Source organism: Bos grunniens, chromosome 7 (assembly GCF_055505025.1).
Source record: "Bos grunniens cultivar Pamir isolate PY7600 chromosome 7, Bosgru_T2T1.0, whole genome shotgun sequence".
Lineage (NCBI taxonomy): Eukaryota > Metazoa > Chordata > Mammalia > Artiodactyla > Bovidae > Bos > Bos grunniens.
Window position 1 is genome coordinate 83,708,628 of NC_141171.1, and position 14,943 is coordinate 83,723,570.

General features: G+C 38.1%; 1 long non-coding RNA gene across 11 annotated transcripts in view; it reads left to right on the forward strand.

Annotated features, from left to right (window-relative positions):
* The window catches only part of LOC147369907 (uncharacterized), a 230,195-nt gene that overhangs the window by 34,802 nt on the left and 180,450 nt on the right, over window positions 1-14,943 (forward strand). The window lies entirely within an intron of this gene.

The window sequence follows — 14,943 nt, forward strand, 5'->3', positions numbered from 1 at the left end:
ATTTTCTTTCAGAAGAGACGTGAGATCAGTTTAAAAAATGAATGTGATAATTAGAAGTCTAGAAAGTAGCTCCATTTCTTTTTCAAGCCTTGTTTCCTCCCCCACCCTAAATCTGTTTCCCCTCCTGCTAATGGTGCTTTTGGGGGAAATTTAGAAAAACTTACTTTTCCCTTACCCTGAACTAATATCAGTATGGAGATGCAACAGTGACAACTGGTATCTTACCTTCCTTAAGAGATCTTCCGTGTTAATAAATCAGTAAATTAAGCAACTTTTGAGTACATTTAAATGTATTCTCCCGGAGAAGGCAACGGCAACCCACTCCAGTACTCTTGCCTGGAAAATCCCTTGGACGGAGGAGCCTGGTAGGCTGCAGTCCATTGGGTTGCTAAGAGTCGGACACGACTGAGTGACTTCACTTTCACTTTTCACTTTCACACATTGGAGAAGGAAATGGCAACCCACTCCAATGTTCTTGCCTTGAGAATCCCATAGACGGGGGAGCCTGGTGGGCTTCCGTCTATGGGGTCGCACAGAGTTGGACACGACTGAAGTGACTTAGCAGCAGCAGTAGCAAATGTATTCTCCATATAAAATAAAAGTTTTTAAAGCATTGTTGCATTTAGTATTTCACCTGATCTGAACAAGAGTCCTAAAAGTAGAAAGTGAAGACATTATTGTTATTAAAATGACACTAATGGCATCTCATATTTATAGGTCATCTTACAATATGCAAAGTGTTTTCATATAACTTTCTCATTCCCACTTTAGACAAATTATCAGAGTACCAGAACAATTTGCAATAGAATAAATACGAGTAGTTAATATTCATAAAAGTTGTTCAAGGTCACTTAAGACCGAAGAAATAAAAATTAAAATTACCAAAAAACATTTTTTCTTGTCGAATAATTGAGGGAATGGCATGCTCAATTTTGTCAAGGGCATGTGTTGAAAAAACAGGTACTATTATGTGCGGCTGGTAAAGCTGTAATTTGTTACACCTTTTCTGCATGACATTTGGCACTAGGAATTTATTCTGAGGAAAAATGAGAGATATAAACATAAGTTTACTTGTAAATTAATTCATTACAGGGTTATTTATAACACAGAATACCAGAAACCACATTTTTCTGGGTAATTGTAATTTGAGGCAGTCATCGTGGAATATGAGATCTTGGGAAGATAGACCCTGTAATGTGAAACAGTAATTGGAAGAAGGCTGGGATCATAGCTCCCCTATCTGCACTGACATCCCTGGAGTTTAATATGAGAAAAATAAAATAGTAGGGCACTATTCCTTTTTCGTTGTTGTTTTTCTTTTATAAATTACTAAAATATATTAACACATTTAGAAGAGACTTGGAAAATACAGAACAAAGTTACATGTCAGATCAGATCAGATCAGATCAGTCGCTCAGTCGTGTCTGACTCTTTGCGGCCCCATGAATCGCAGCACGCCAGACCTCCCTGTCCATCACCAACTCCCGGAGTTCACCCAGACTCACGTCCATAGAGTCAGTGATCCCATCCAGCCATCTCATCCTCTGTCGTTCCCTTTTCCTCCTGCCCCCAATCCCTCCCAGCATCAGAGTCTTTTCCAATGAGTCAACTCTTCGCATGAGGTGGCCAAAGTACTGGAGTTTCAGCTTTAGCATCATTCCTTCCAAAGAAATCTCAGGGCTGATCTCCTTCAGAATGGACTGGTTGGATCTCCTTGTAGTCCAAGGGACTCTCAAGAGTCTTCTCCAACACCACAGTTCAAAAGCATCAATTCTTCAGCTCTCAGCCTTCTTCACAGTCCAACTCTCACATCCATACATGACCACAGGAAAAACCATAGCCTTGACTAGACGAACCTTTGTTGGCAAAGTAATGTCTCTGCTTTTGAACATGCTATCTAGGTTGGTCATAACTTTTCTTCCAAGGAGTAAGTGTCTTTTAATTTCATGGCTGCAGTCACCATCTGCAGTGATTTTGAAGCCCAGAAAAATAAAGTCTGACACTGTTTCCACTGTTTCCCCATCTATTTCCCATGAAGTAGTGGGACCGGATGCCATGATCTTCGTTTTCTGAATGTTGAACTTTAAGCCAACTTTTTCACTCTCCACTTTCACTTTCATCAAGAGGCTTTTGAGTTCCTCTTCACTTTCTGCCATAAGGGTGGTGTCATCTGCATATCCAAGGTTATTGATATTTATCCCGGCAATCTTGATTCCAGCTTGTGTTTCTTCCAGCCCAGCGTTTCTCATGATGTACTCTGCATATAAGTTAAATAAACAGGGTGACGATATACAGCCTTGATGAACTCCTTTTCCTATTTGGAACCAGTCTGTTGTTCCATGTCCAATTCTAACTGTTGCTTCCTGACCTGCATACAAATTTCTCAAGAGGCAGATCAGGTGGTCTGGTATTCCCATCTCTTTCAGAATTTTCCACAGTTTATTGTGATCCTCACAGTCAAAGGCTTTGGCATAGTCAATAAAGCAGAAATAGATGTTTTTCTGAAATTCTCTTGCTTTTTCCATGACCCAGCAGATGTTGGCAATTTGACCTCTGGTTCCTCTGCCTTTTCTAAAACCAGCTTGAACATCAGGAAGTTCACGGTTCATTATATTGCTGAAGCCTGGCTTGAAGAATTTTGAGCATGACTTTACTAGCGTGTGAGATGAGTGCAATTGTGCGGTAGTTTGAGCATTCTTTGGCATTGCCTTTCTTTGGGATTGGAACGAAAACTGACCTTTTCCAGTCCTGTGGCCACTGCTGAGTTTTCCAAATTTGCTGGCATATTGAGTGCAGCATTTTCACAACATCATCTTTTAGGATTTGGAATAGCTCAACTGGAATTCCATCACCTCCACTAGCTTTGTTCGTAGTGATGCTTTCTAAGGCCCACTTGACTTCACATTCTAGGATGTCTGGCTCTAGGTCAGTGATCACACCATCGTGATTAACTGGGTCGTGAAGATCTTTTTTGTACAGTTCCTCTGTGTATTCTTGCCATCTCTTCTTAATATCTTCTGCTTCTGTTAGGTCCATACCATTTCTGTCCTTTATTGAGCCCATCTTTGCATGAAATGTTCCTTTGGTATCTCTGATTTTCTTGAAGAGATCCCTAGTCTTTCCCATTCTGTTGTTTTCCTCTATTTCTTTGCATTGATCACTGAAGAAGGCTTTCTTATCTCTTCTTGCTCTTCTTTGGAACTCTGCATTCAGATGTTTATATCTTTCCTTTTCTCCTTTGCTTTTCACTTTTCTTCTTTTCACAGCTATTTGTAAGGGCTCCCTAGACAGCCATTTTGCTTTTTTGCATTTCTTTTCCATGGGGATGGTCTTGATCCCTGTCTCCTGTACAATGTCACGAACCTCATTCCGTAGTTCATCAGGCACTCTATCTATCAGATCTAGGCCCTTAAATCTATTTCTCACTTCCACTGTATAATCAAAAGGGATTTGATTTAGGTCATACCTGAATGGTCTAGTGGTTTTCCCTACTTTCTTCAATTTCAGTCTGAATTTGGCAATAAGGAGTTCATGATCTGAGCCACAGTCAGCTCCTGGTCTTGTTTTTGCTGACTGTATAGAGCTTCTCCATCTTTGACTGCAAAGAATATAATCAATCTGATTTCGGTGTTGACCATCTGGTGATGTCCATGTATAGAGTCTTCTCTTGTGTTGTTGGAAGAGGGTGTTTGTTATGACCAGTGCATTTTCTTGGCAAATCTCTATCAGTCTTTGCCCTGCTTCATTCCATATTCCAAGGCCAAATTTGCCTGTTACTCCAGGTGTTTCTTGACTTCCTACTTTTGCATTCCAGTCCCCTATAATGAAAAGGACATCTTTTTTGGGTGTTAGTTCTAAAAGGTCTTGTAGGTCTTCATAGAACCATTCAACTTCAGTTTCTTCAGCATTACTGGTTGGGGCATAAATTTGGATTACTGTGATTTTGAATGGTTGTCTTGGAAACGAACAGAGATCATTCTGTTGTTTTTGAGATTGCATCCAAGTACTGCATTTCAAACTCTTTTGTTGACCATGATGGCCACTCCATTTCTTCTGAGGGATTCCTGCATGCAGTAGTAGATATAATGGTCATCTGAGTTAAATTCACCCAATCCAGTCCATTTCAGTTCGCTGGTTCCTAGAATGTTGACATTCACTCTTGCCATCTCTTGTTTAACCACTCCCACGCCCAAGGTAAGAGAAACCCAAGTAAGAAGGTAGGTGTTGCAAGAGGGCATCAGAGGGCAAACACACTGAAACCATACTCACAGAAAACTAGTCAATCTAATCACACTAGGACCACGGCCTTGTCTAACTCAATGAAACTAAGCCATGCCTGTGGGGCAACCCAGGATGGGCGGGTCATGGTGGAGAGATTTGACAGAATGTGGTCCACTGAAGAAGGGAATGGCAAACCACTTCAGTGTTCTTGCCTTGAGAACCCCATGAACAGTATGAAAAGTTACATATATTTCTACTATATTTTACAATTATTTTTTTAAGTAGATCAATTAAGATTTTTAGTCAGAGTTTCAATATCAAACTCTAATAGGATGAATATACAGGAAGATAGAAGGATGTAGTGGATCTGAAAAACACTATGATCCAATTCCACTGCTATGGACCAAAGCGTATTAAGATTTACACAATTTTCACACAGCAGTAGGATACAAATTCTGTTCAAGTTCCCCTAGACTATAAACTAGAAGACACTGGAACATATCCAGGGACATAGAACAAGGTGCAAAAATTTCATGGTCTAAAGGTATTGAAATCAGTAGGGCACTATTTTCTGGGGATTCATTGATTATAGCCCAACCTAATTTTAACTGGCATAGGGATACTCGCTTGCTTGTGTATATATGAATGCATTTATTTAATCCATAAAATATTTTTTAGGTAAACTTTCAATCTCTTTGTTACAAGCATAGTGTCTGTATTATTAAGGAAACTGTAGGAGTGAGTCTACATGGTAATAACTTTGCCCATTGCAAAGCCAGTAGATATTGGAAGCCTAAAGTTATTTTAAAAACTATTGAAATGTATGTCTCTGATTAAACTGGCTTAGGTAATATCCTTTATTCTGATTCTAGGACTTGATGATCCTGAGATTTCTTTTAGCTTTATGAGTCTATGGCTGATTTAGCAGCCACATTTATTATTTAAAGAAAGCGAGAAAGATGGTGTTAAATGTTCCTCAAAGTGGAATCAAGGTTTTAATTATTATGGGACATATGGGTGAGAGAGACACTGAACAGCTCAATTCTGAGCCTGATCATTTTTCTGTGAATATTTAAAAATACTACAGTGTGGCTATCCAATTAAAAAGCTCTTGGTTGGTGTTTGTCTGCTTTCACTAGGCACTAGTCATTCAAGTCATCACAGCACTTCCAAATTAATGAAGAGAAATCTTTTTGTAAAGTAGTGATTAAAACTCCCTTAATTTTCACTCAAACAAAATCAGTGCTACAGAAACTATGCAACACTTTTGGCTATGGCTGCATATTTTGTGATGTAAATTAAAGGCCACCATTAACAATGAAATCTGCAAAGCTGAATTCAGTGTATTGAGCTGTAGGAAATTCTCCAATTTCTTCTCTTTCTGAATTATTATAGTAAAGACGGCAGACTTTTTAACGATTATAACAGCTTTACATAAAGAAGGCAGTCTCTCTTCTGCAGATGCCCTCTCAGAAGTCTTCTCTCTCTTTTTTTTTTTTTTGGTGACAACCCTAATGTTGTTTAACTCTTCCATAGCATCTTATGTTATTTATTATTGTATCCTTTCTCCCTCTCTCCCTGCCTTCTTTCTCCTTTCTCAGTTGTTGAAATCAAAGTGTTGGTGCTACTATGGATAAGGAGAATATAAAATACCTCTTTGAATAAATGTTCCCCCCTGGAGACTGACATAGATGAACGTCAGGGCAGTGAACCTGTCACGTGTGACCCCAGGTCATGTGTCTGCAGAGGATCGCTCTGTGCTTCTGGAAACACTCTGCACCTTTAGTTTCTGTCCTGCCCCCTGTCCTGTTGTGCTCTGCCCTCTCTCCAGCTCTTGGATGAAGCTTCTTTCTTCCCTGTTGCCTCTTTTTCCTTTACTATGTTATCCTGGGGCTCGAATGGTCTTAAGGTTCCATCTTCTTCCACACACCCACTTCTTTTGGGACCTCTTTTTATGCTTGTGGGTTTCACCTATTATGAAGACAGACACCAAATATATTTCTCCGGTTCCAGCTTCTGGGCTCCTTACTGGACATCAGTGCTAAACCTTGTATTTAAAGCCCAACTCCTTTTCTTTCCCTTTACAAACCAGTCCTCTGATGTCACGTTTTTACTACTCTATCAGCACTTTTCCAGTCACCCAGACACTGAAATTCTGATATCCTTTCCTCTAATCAGGCATTCCTTTGCCGTATCTCCTGCATCCATCCTTTCCTTTCCATTGCCTCTGATACCAGGCTGGCTCCATTTGCCTGAGATCAATTGCAGGGAATCTGAAAGGACTACACAAAGATTAGTTAATGCTATCAGTGTTTTCAGCCTCTCCCTCATCATCTCCTTTGTCTTTGGGATTAAATCCCTTTATATTGCATTGGAGGGTTCACACAGTTTACTTTCTAAATACCTTTGGAGCTAATCTACTTCTCTCACACAAACCTTCCATTCCAATCCAATTTAACTAATCACTATTCCTTTAATATTATTTCTCTTTGTTCACGCTGTTCTTTCTACCCAAACATCCTGAGTATGTTTCTCCAGCAAAAGCCCACCCTTTCTTTAAGGGCCAGTTTAAACTTTAACCCCCCTCATGAGCTTCTGTTAACATGAAGTTATATATGCTGCCTTTTGAGCTCAATGATGAGCTTTAATAACATTTCTTCTTCTTTATCAATTTTTTATAACACTGTTGCTTGGTATATTTTAATACATTTTATCTCTAGTTTTAGATTATAAACTACTTGAGGGCAAGGAGTTTATTTGTATTTTCCACAGTTAATAGGAAGGTTCAGCATATCAGATGACTGATTGCTGCCTGGAGATTGTGTCATCCATTATAAAAAACTATTTACCTCCTATCTTTCCATGAATGATGAATGATTCTGAAATTATTCATAATAGGAACTGCATTTGTCTTGAAGACATATGTACTTAGTTTTATTACCAATTGTATACCAATGTGGGTTTTAGTCTATTATTAATTTTATTCTGCCTTTGGGGGATTCTCAGGGTCTTTACAGCTCTAGGGCTTTATTTATCTCTGGTAAATAATACCATCATGCACAAAAGGAAATCAGCAAAACAAATTTCCTCATTGTATAACTGCACACAAAACTGCCAGATTTAAACTATTTGAGAACAGGAACTACCCCATAAGATTTCTCTGTTAAAATGCAGAAAGCTTTGAAGACACTTCCAAGGCTAAAAGTAACACATAGTCAAGTCAAGAGTCCAAAAGAAAAATAAAAAAACACTAAGGGAAACACTTATCCCCAGAAAGATACTGCAGTTATTGTTGTCTGGGGCAAGATCCTTTTCTGCCCCCCACAAAATAGTGTGTGCTGACAATTAAGCTAAGAGTAGATTCCTTTTCAGCCTTTGAAAGCAAGAGTTGGTCACCAGCAGTAAGAAAACTAGTATAATGACAGCAGCTTTCTAAGATAAAAAGCCACTTGCTTAAATTTCAGCATGAAATCAAAAATTTTAAATAAATGGAATTCATGTTCGGAAAGGCAGTTCACATAATTTGCAATACTTACACTATTCTTTCACAAAGAAGTGTAGGAGAGCATGACCAGAAAATGATTCAGTTGCTGACAGAGAAAGTCCTTTGTTCTCAAATGTGAAGTAATTTTGATTTTTTTTTTTTTAATATATTGAAAGTAGCATTGAGTTATAGCCACCCTGGAGTTGTAAAGATCTAGAGAGTCCTCTCTTTAAAATAATTTTTATTGTTTCATCTATAAGTAGAAATATTAGAATTCAATTTTCCATAAACTGCATTCATCAAGTATTCATTAAAATATTCCAAGCATATTTCCCATAGCCTCTTTTTTGCATTCTCTTTTCCAGGCAAACTAAATTAGTAAGTGCTCACATGATATAATTCCCCACCTCTGAATCTCTGCTTATATTGTCTTTCCCACAGAAATCTCAGGAGATTGCAGTACATGAGCAACCCAGTCTTGAGTCATTTAAAACATAACTAACCACACCCTTTCTTATAGCAGGCAAATATGGCTGCTATATTTGAATATTTCAAATTCAACCTTAAATTATTTCAAAGTTGTCTAGCACATACTCAATTCCAGCTCCTGGATGAATATCATCTTATATCTAGCAAAGAGAGGACCTGTAAACAGTTAAAATAGTGGGTATATAAACCACGCTGGCAGTTTGAAATGGTGACCTTAGAAAAATATCACGGTCTCTAATTTTTGGATCTTAAGATATTTGCTGAAAGAGCAAGAGCATAGAATTTTTAACATCTAGATTTCATTTTCAGGACTCCATACAGCATTTTTATAACACACCAAGTCTGCAGTCATTTCAATGGCTGTTTATGGCCTCTGTCTCAGCCAGTTCAAGTGGAGGTGAAAGTTGACTGCTTCAGTGGTGCTCCCTATTTTGAAGTGGACCAATTTTCTGTTCTTTGGTAGTCTGTGACTTTTTAGCACTTCAGTGTAGTGCTTGCAATCTGTATTTTGATTGCTAAGGCTTGAAGACTTTGTTTTGGTAGTAAGGACTTTTGATTATTCTTTGAAAGTTCTAACTTTAGCTGATCATGTTTAGCATAGGCTTAGAAATTAAAGAAGCAGCATCTGACTATATGCTTGAGAGATTGCTGAGCGTACGGCAAAAATCTAACTTTCAAGTCAGGAGGTAAAATGCCTGTATTGAGTTGACCTATCTATGTAAGGGAGCTTCCTAAAATATAATTGCTGAGAATTATCGTGTCAGGTCATTTGCTGAAGTTATTGTATGTATTTGTCATGGTGACTCTGTACAGTAGGGATGAGTAGGCCATGTTGTGGACATCTGCTTTTTGAATTGCTTTAATCTTTAATCTTTCGGAAACTATCCCTCTACGCAATTCAAGTGGTGCAAGAAAGTAATTATTCCTTCACCTCCATGTGCTGTAGATCAAATCTGCCAACCTGTACTAATCTTAGTAGCTTAAGTACCTAAAGTCCTGAGAGAAAGAACAGAACTCAAGAAAAGCCATCCAGAATCCATGTTGGAGATTCATGTGGCTCTTGGTGTCACATGTGACCTTGTCATTTTGTCTGACTTTTTAAATATTGAGGATATGTATAATTGGTACTTGGAATGGCAAGGACCCATCTTTGCTGCTTCCTGGGGAGACTCTTCTTACAAATGAAGGCAACCCAGAGGGAAAACAGAGCCAAAAAACTATGTTGCTGCTACTGCTCCAGCTAAGTTGCTTCAGTCGTGTCCGATTCTGCGACCCCATAGACAGCCTCCTACCAGGCCCCCCCATCCCTGGGATTCTTCAGGCAAAAACACTGGAGTGGGTTGCCATTTCCTTCTCCAATGTATGAGAGTGAAAAGTGAAAGGGAAGTCACTCGGTCATGTCCGACTCTTAGCCAATACTTTTTTGTTGTTTGTTTTTTGCTTAAGCCATTTTTAGTAGAGTTACTGACATTTACAATCAAAAGAATGCTAACTAATATTCCCTTCCAATTTTCTTACACAAAAAAGGGTACCTAACTTCTCCAAAAGGAAATGGCAACCCACTCCAGTATTCTTGCCTGGAAAATCCCATGGATGGAGGAGCCTGGTAGGCTACAGTCCATGGGGTTGCGAAGAGTCAGACATGACTGAGAGACTTCACTTTCACTTTTCACTTTCATGCATTGGAGAAGGAAATGGCAACCCATTCCAGTGTTCTTGCCTGGAGAATCCCAGGAACAGAGGAGACTGGTGGGCTGCCGTCTATGGGGTCGCACAGAATCAGACACAACTGAAGCGACTGAGTAGCAGCAGCAGCAACTTCACCTTATAAACACAGCTAGTAGGTGGCCAGCTCAGGATTTGAATACAAGTCTCTCCGAGTCTAGAACCATAGTCACATAATGACACTGAGAGTAGTTTGGGGAATCTGGGTACTAGTTAGCTACTTGAAACATCAAGATGGCTTTGGACTCTGATTTCAAATTAGGCAAACCATTTTCTTCCCAAGTGGCTTTTGTGTACCCGCCAAATGATAAGGGAATAGTTTCTGAAGGGCAGATGTAATCCTGCAGATTCTAGCATATATTATCTGTTTTTATTAAGACAATCTTGGAGAATGTTTGCTTATCTTAAGCTTGGCAAGTGAGAATGTTTTATAGAAATCACCTCTTTAACTCTATCAGTGCTGGCTTGCACTGGTTAAAAATTCTGATGTTTACTGTTTTACAAATAGTCAATATAAGTGAGGACCAGATGATGGGAGTTGCTACAGAAATTCATGGATTTTGATCACCAACCTCTCCTGAGATGAACTTTCCTAATAGGTACTTTCATAAGCCAAGCGGGGCTGTTTCTCCTCTCTGGCTCGCCTCTGTGTTTGGATGACCTAGTTAGAAAGAGGTCTCTGCTTGGATGGCAGGGAGAACTGTAAGATGGAGAAGCTGTTTCTCTGATGTCTGAGACATTTAGTGAGGGTAAAGATTCATGGACCACTAGTTATATCCCTTTAGGCTGAAATAAAAACAGATGTAGGAATTCTTTTCAAACAGAAAGATTTCAAAATCTGTTCTGAAATTTCCTCAATATGCTGGAAAAGAAGTTACACTGTTAAGGGAGATGGTGGTTAGCTATAAAGAGAATTGCCATAGTTTCTTTATTTAAAGAAATTTAAATCTCTGAATAATTTATGGGGATAGAATTGCAGGTATTCAATTAAGTGTTTCAGACTTAGTGTATACAATGACAACTTGTGAATGGTAGGTTTTTCAGGTGTCACAGATGTTCAGCTTTTTCTCTTTTGGACGCTTGTTTATTCTAAAGCATGAAGAAAACTTTCAATACACTGATTTCAGAGGCTAAGATTCAATTAGTCAATATTTATCAGAGGGCACATTTTAAACTTAGTTCCCCCAATTTTTAGGACAGAACCTGACTTAAATATCCTATCAAAATTACTTTAAAGTAGATTTGTATTGCTTGCTATCCATTTATATTTAGTTGAAAAAAGACTCCAAATTTATTGTTAGGAAACCTAGTGTTTGGGGATTACAATAAATAAGCAGACATGGCTAGCTTGGTCTCAGTTTTTAAAGTCTATAAAAGTATACTATAAAATTAAAATTGGAAAGTTAAACACAGTGAGTTACATTAGCTTCTGTTCCCTCCTGAAACTGCAGTAAAATGACAGTAAAGATATCTTTTAAGGTCGTAAATAAACAAGGACAATGAGAACGGAAGAGACAATGTCAGTAATGAAATGTTGGAAGCTGAAGAACAGATGGAGGGGTTATAACTGACTTAGCAGATCCCAGAAAGCTGAGTCCCAATCACACAGTAGAAAAAGCAAAGAGCAAACTGATTTACACCATGAGACCTCCAAAAGACTCCAGAATTGCTGATGTTGGCTAGTGCTGGAGTGGGAGATGCAAGTGGGCGGAAGACAAGGGTTTGGGTTAAAAGTCTGTTAAGAAAGTTAGTCCTCCAGGTGTTTTTGCCTCTCTGTGCAGCTCATCACTGCTCCTCCCCAGCATGGCAGGTTTGCTCTCTGGAGAAGGTCTCTGATCTGTTTCTGTTCTAAGGCACGTAGAGAACATAATGCCCCACTGTAAACAGGGGATGAAGGAAGATTTCTGTACTCTGTTAACTCACCAAGCTTAGCTGTTAGACTTATATCCTTAAGCAAGTTCTGAAGAAGCTGTCTCTGAGGAATCTGGCCCCCCAAGTAGAGCTGCTGACTATCCTCAGTGAATTGATTTAGGCAGACAACACTAAAAAGAACCAACATTCAATACCCATTTGCCTCCACCACATGTAGACCTTCTAATCAACAGTGATGACTCAGTCACAAATCTGAACAGTCAGGATCACCAAGTATTTTAGAAGGCCTCCAATGTAAATTGAAGGCCTCTGATTTCAAAATAAAGAAATAAACAAAGACATTAGCTTGAAAGAGAGACCATGAAACAAGGAAAAACAATGACCCAAAACCCAGTTATCTTCAAAACAGTCAAAGAAATAAGAACATATATTGTGTTCATGAAATACTTGATAGAAGAGTTAGGTTGAAAAATTCTCTCAGAAAACATAGCAAAAAGGAAAAAAGATGCAAAAAAAAAAATGAATAAAAGATAAAATCAGCGGATCAATGTAAATAGGAAGTTCAACATCTCAGGAATTTAGGGATAAAAAAGTAACATCATAGAAGAAGTAATTCAGTGGCATTATCAGCATTGCAAGTTATAAGTTTCTAGATTTAAAAAAATATGTCTGATATAAGGAATGAAGGGAAAAGACCTCATACTAGACATACTATTTTGAAATTTCACATCAAAGACAAAGAAAATAAGCTAAAAATCACTTAATTCTGATAGAAAAATGGCCTCTAATCTAGAAATCTGTGTCCTGCCAAACTATCATTCAAAGTTGGGAATAGATTGAAGACATTTTCAGAAATGCAAGACACCCTGAATTTTAGCACCCATGTTTTTCTCCAGGGATATTAGTAAAGTATGTGCCTAAAATAAAGGAATAAATAAAGAATCAGAAAACACAGGATCCAGGAAAGACATCAGCATGACAGGCAAAACGAATTTCCAGGTAAAAGTTCAAAACAATAATGAGTACGAGATGCAGAGTATGCACGTGTGTATGTATGGTATGCACGTAGAGGTTTGGTAAAGAAACTGGTCCGTGTAGCCTAGTTCAGTGCTGCTGTATTCAGTAGATTAACTTGTCCCTTTGTTAGGCTTAATTAATATTGTACAATACTATTGTTAACAATTTCCATTTTGCCATATACATATATATGATAGTCAAAGCAATAATTTGATGAATTATTAATTCTGTTCACTAATTTATCCAGCACAGCATCTTCAGAGGCATGTTCTGAAGCATTTAAGCTTTTAATTTCTGCAGAAATTCCAGTGAAAGGTTACGATGAATCTTTATGGAAAAATTAGATTAAACCAGAATCTGCTCAATAGGAAAAGGGACATGACTGTAGGAAATGGAAGACGCTGGGGGCAAGTGTACTGTTTACTGGTTTAATGTAGAAATAAAATTGCCCAGCACAACCCATTGATTCAAGAATTGTCATTGCACATCCTGTAACTGAGCAATGAAGTATGGCAAGAGAGCTTTTAGAAAAACCTATGTGAGGTTTAGATTATAAATAGAAATATTGACTTATAATCAACTCATTTGAGGGGCACTTACCTCACTAAGAAATGATTCTTGTGACCACCTCATTCAGATTCATTGTCATTCCATGTTTTCACACTGAAAATACCTTGTCCTTTCTTGGTCTAAACATGTGTCTCTTCATTTATAATCAATGCTGAGCAGAATGACTTAGTCCTAGCTGTAAACATGATAATTTTCCTTAAAATTTCATTCTTTGGGGAAAAGTTGCATTTTTATGCTGGATTCCTTTGTAATTAATAGCTTAATGTTGAGCTCCTTTTTTGCTTATGTATTCAGCGTACATATTTTTAATTTAAAATACAGAACCTAATCATCCTATTTCCCTTGCTTTGGGAGCCTTGTTCTCCCAGTTAACCATTCATCATTGGCTTTTAAATTGCTGTAGGCAAGCAGAAAAGTATTTCCTTCTTTATAATTTCTTAGCATATTTTCACAGAAAAGAAAATTAATAGAAGTATAAAAGACTCCCTGAGAACATTTGTGGCCACTGTGATTTAGAAATATTATTGGTTTAAAAAAAAAAAGTATGAAATAAAAGAAACAAAAAGATGAAGCGAAGGAAACTTGCAGTTTTGATTTTTAAAATATTTCTGAGATGAACAAGAAAAAAAAAAAACTAAGGTTGAGGCTGCCAACCATAGAGTTTCAAAACCTACAGCCATGCTGAAGCTACCACGTTCCAATACACCCTCTCATGTAACACAATTGCTAGATGATGGTGGCAAATACAGACAGCCACTCCCATTCTTAATGCAAAACAAGTAAATTGCAACTGTAATGAAATACTGTTTACACCTTTCAGACTGGCAAAGACAAAAAGGCTTGCTAATATGCTTTGAGGGTAAGGGTGTAGAGAAGATAGCTTTTTATCCTCACACACTACTGGTGGGAATGTAAATTGGAATGATCTCCATTGAGGGCAACTTGACAAAACTTACCCAAATTCCCTGCTTATATTCTTGGCCTAGAATTCTGAAAACTTATTTTCCAGAAAATGTATCCACACGTACGAGGATATTCATCGTGACTATTCTTTTGGCAAATAAAATAATAAACCAAGGAATACTTTTGACTGTCCATCAATAGACTGCTGGTTAAATAAATTATGGTAAATTTATGATAGGGACTATCTATGCTATATGCAAGAGACGTTATTAAGTGCAAAACAGTGTGTAAAGGAGTAACACTACCATTTGTAGGGGTTTTTTCCTTTGATTTTTTAAATTATTATTTATAAGAATTTATAGAAGGCTTCAGAAAAGCTACATAAGAAACTGGTGACAGAATTTGCACTGTAGGGAAGGGAGGCTTGAGGAGGACTGGGATGGTCTGTTTCCATGTATTTTTTTGTATTGTGGGGGGAAAAATGATACCAACACAACATTTTTCTGCCCAGTTAAAATTTCAAAACAGAATGGCAAGCCCAGTTCCATGGGCTCATGTTCCTACTGACCACTGCAACTCTAACCTGTTATGCTGCTGCTGCTGCTAAGTTGCTTCAGCTGTGTTCGACTCTGTGCAACCCCATAGATGGCAGCCCACCAGGC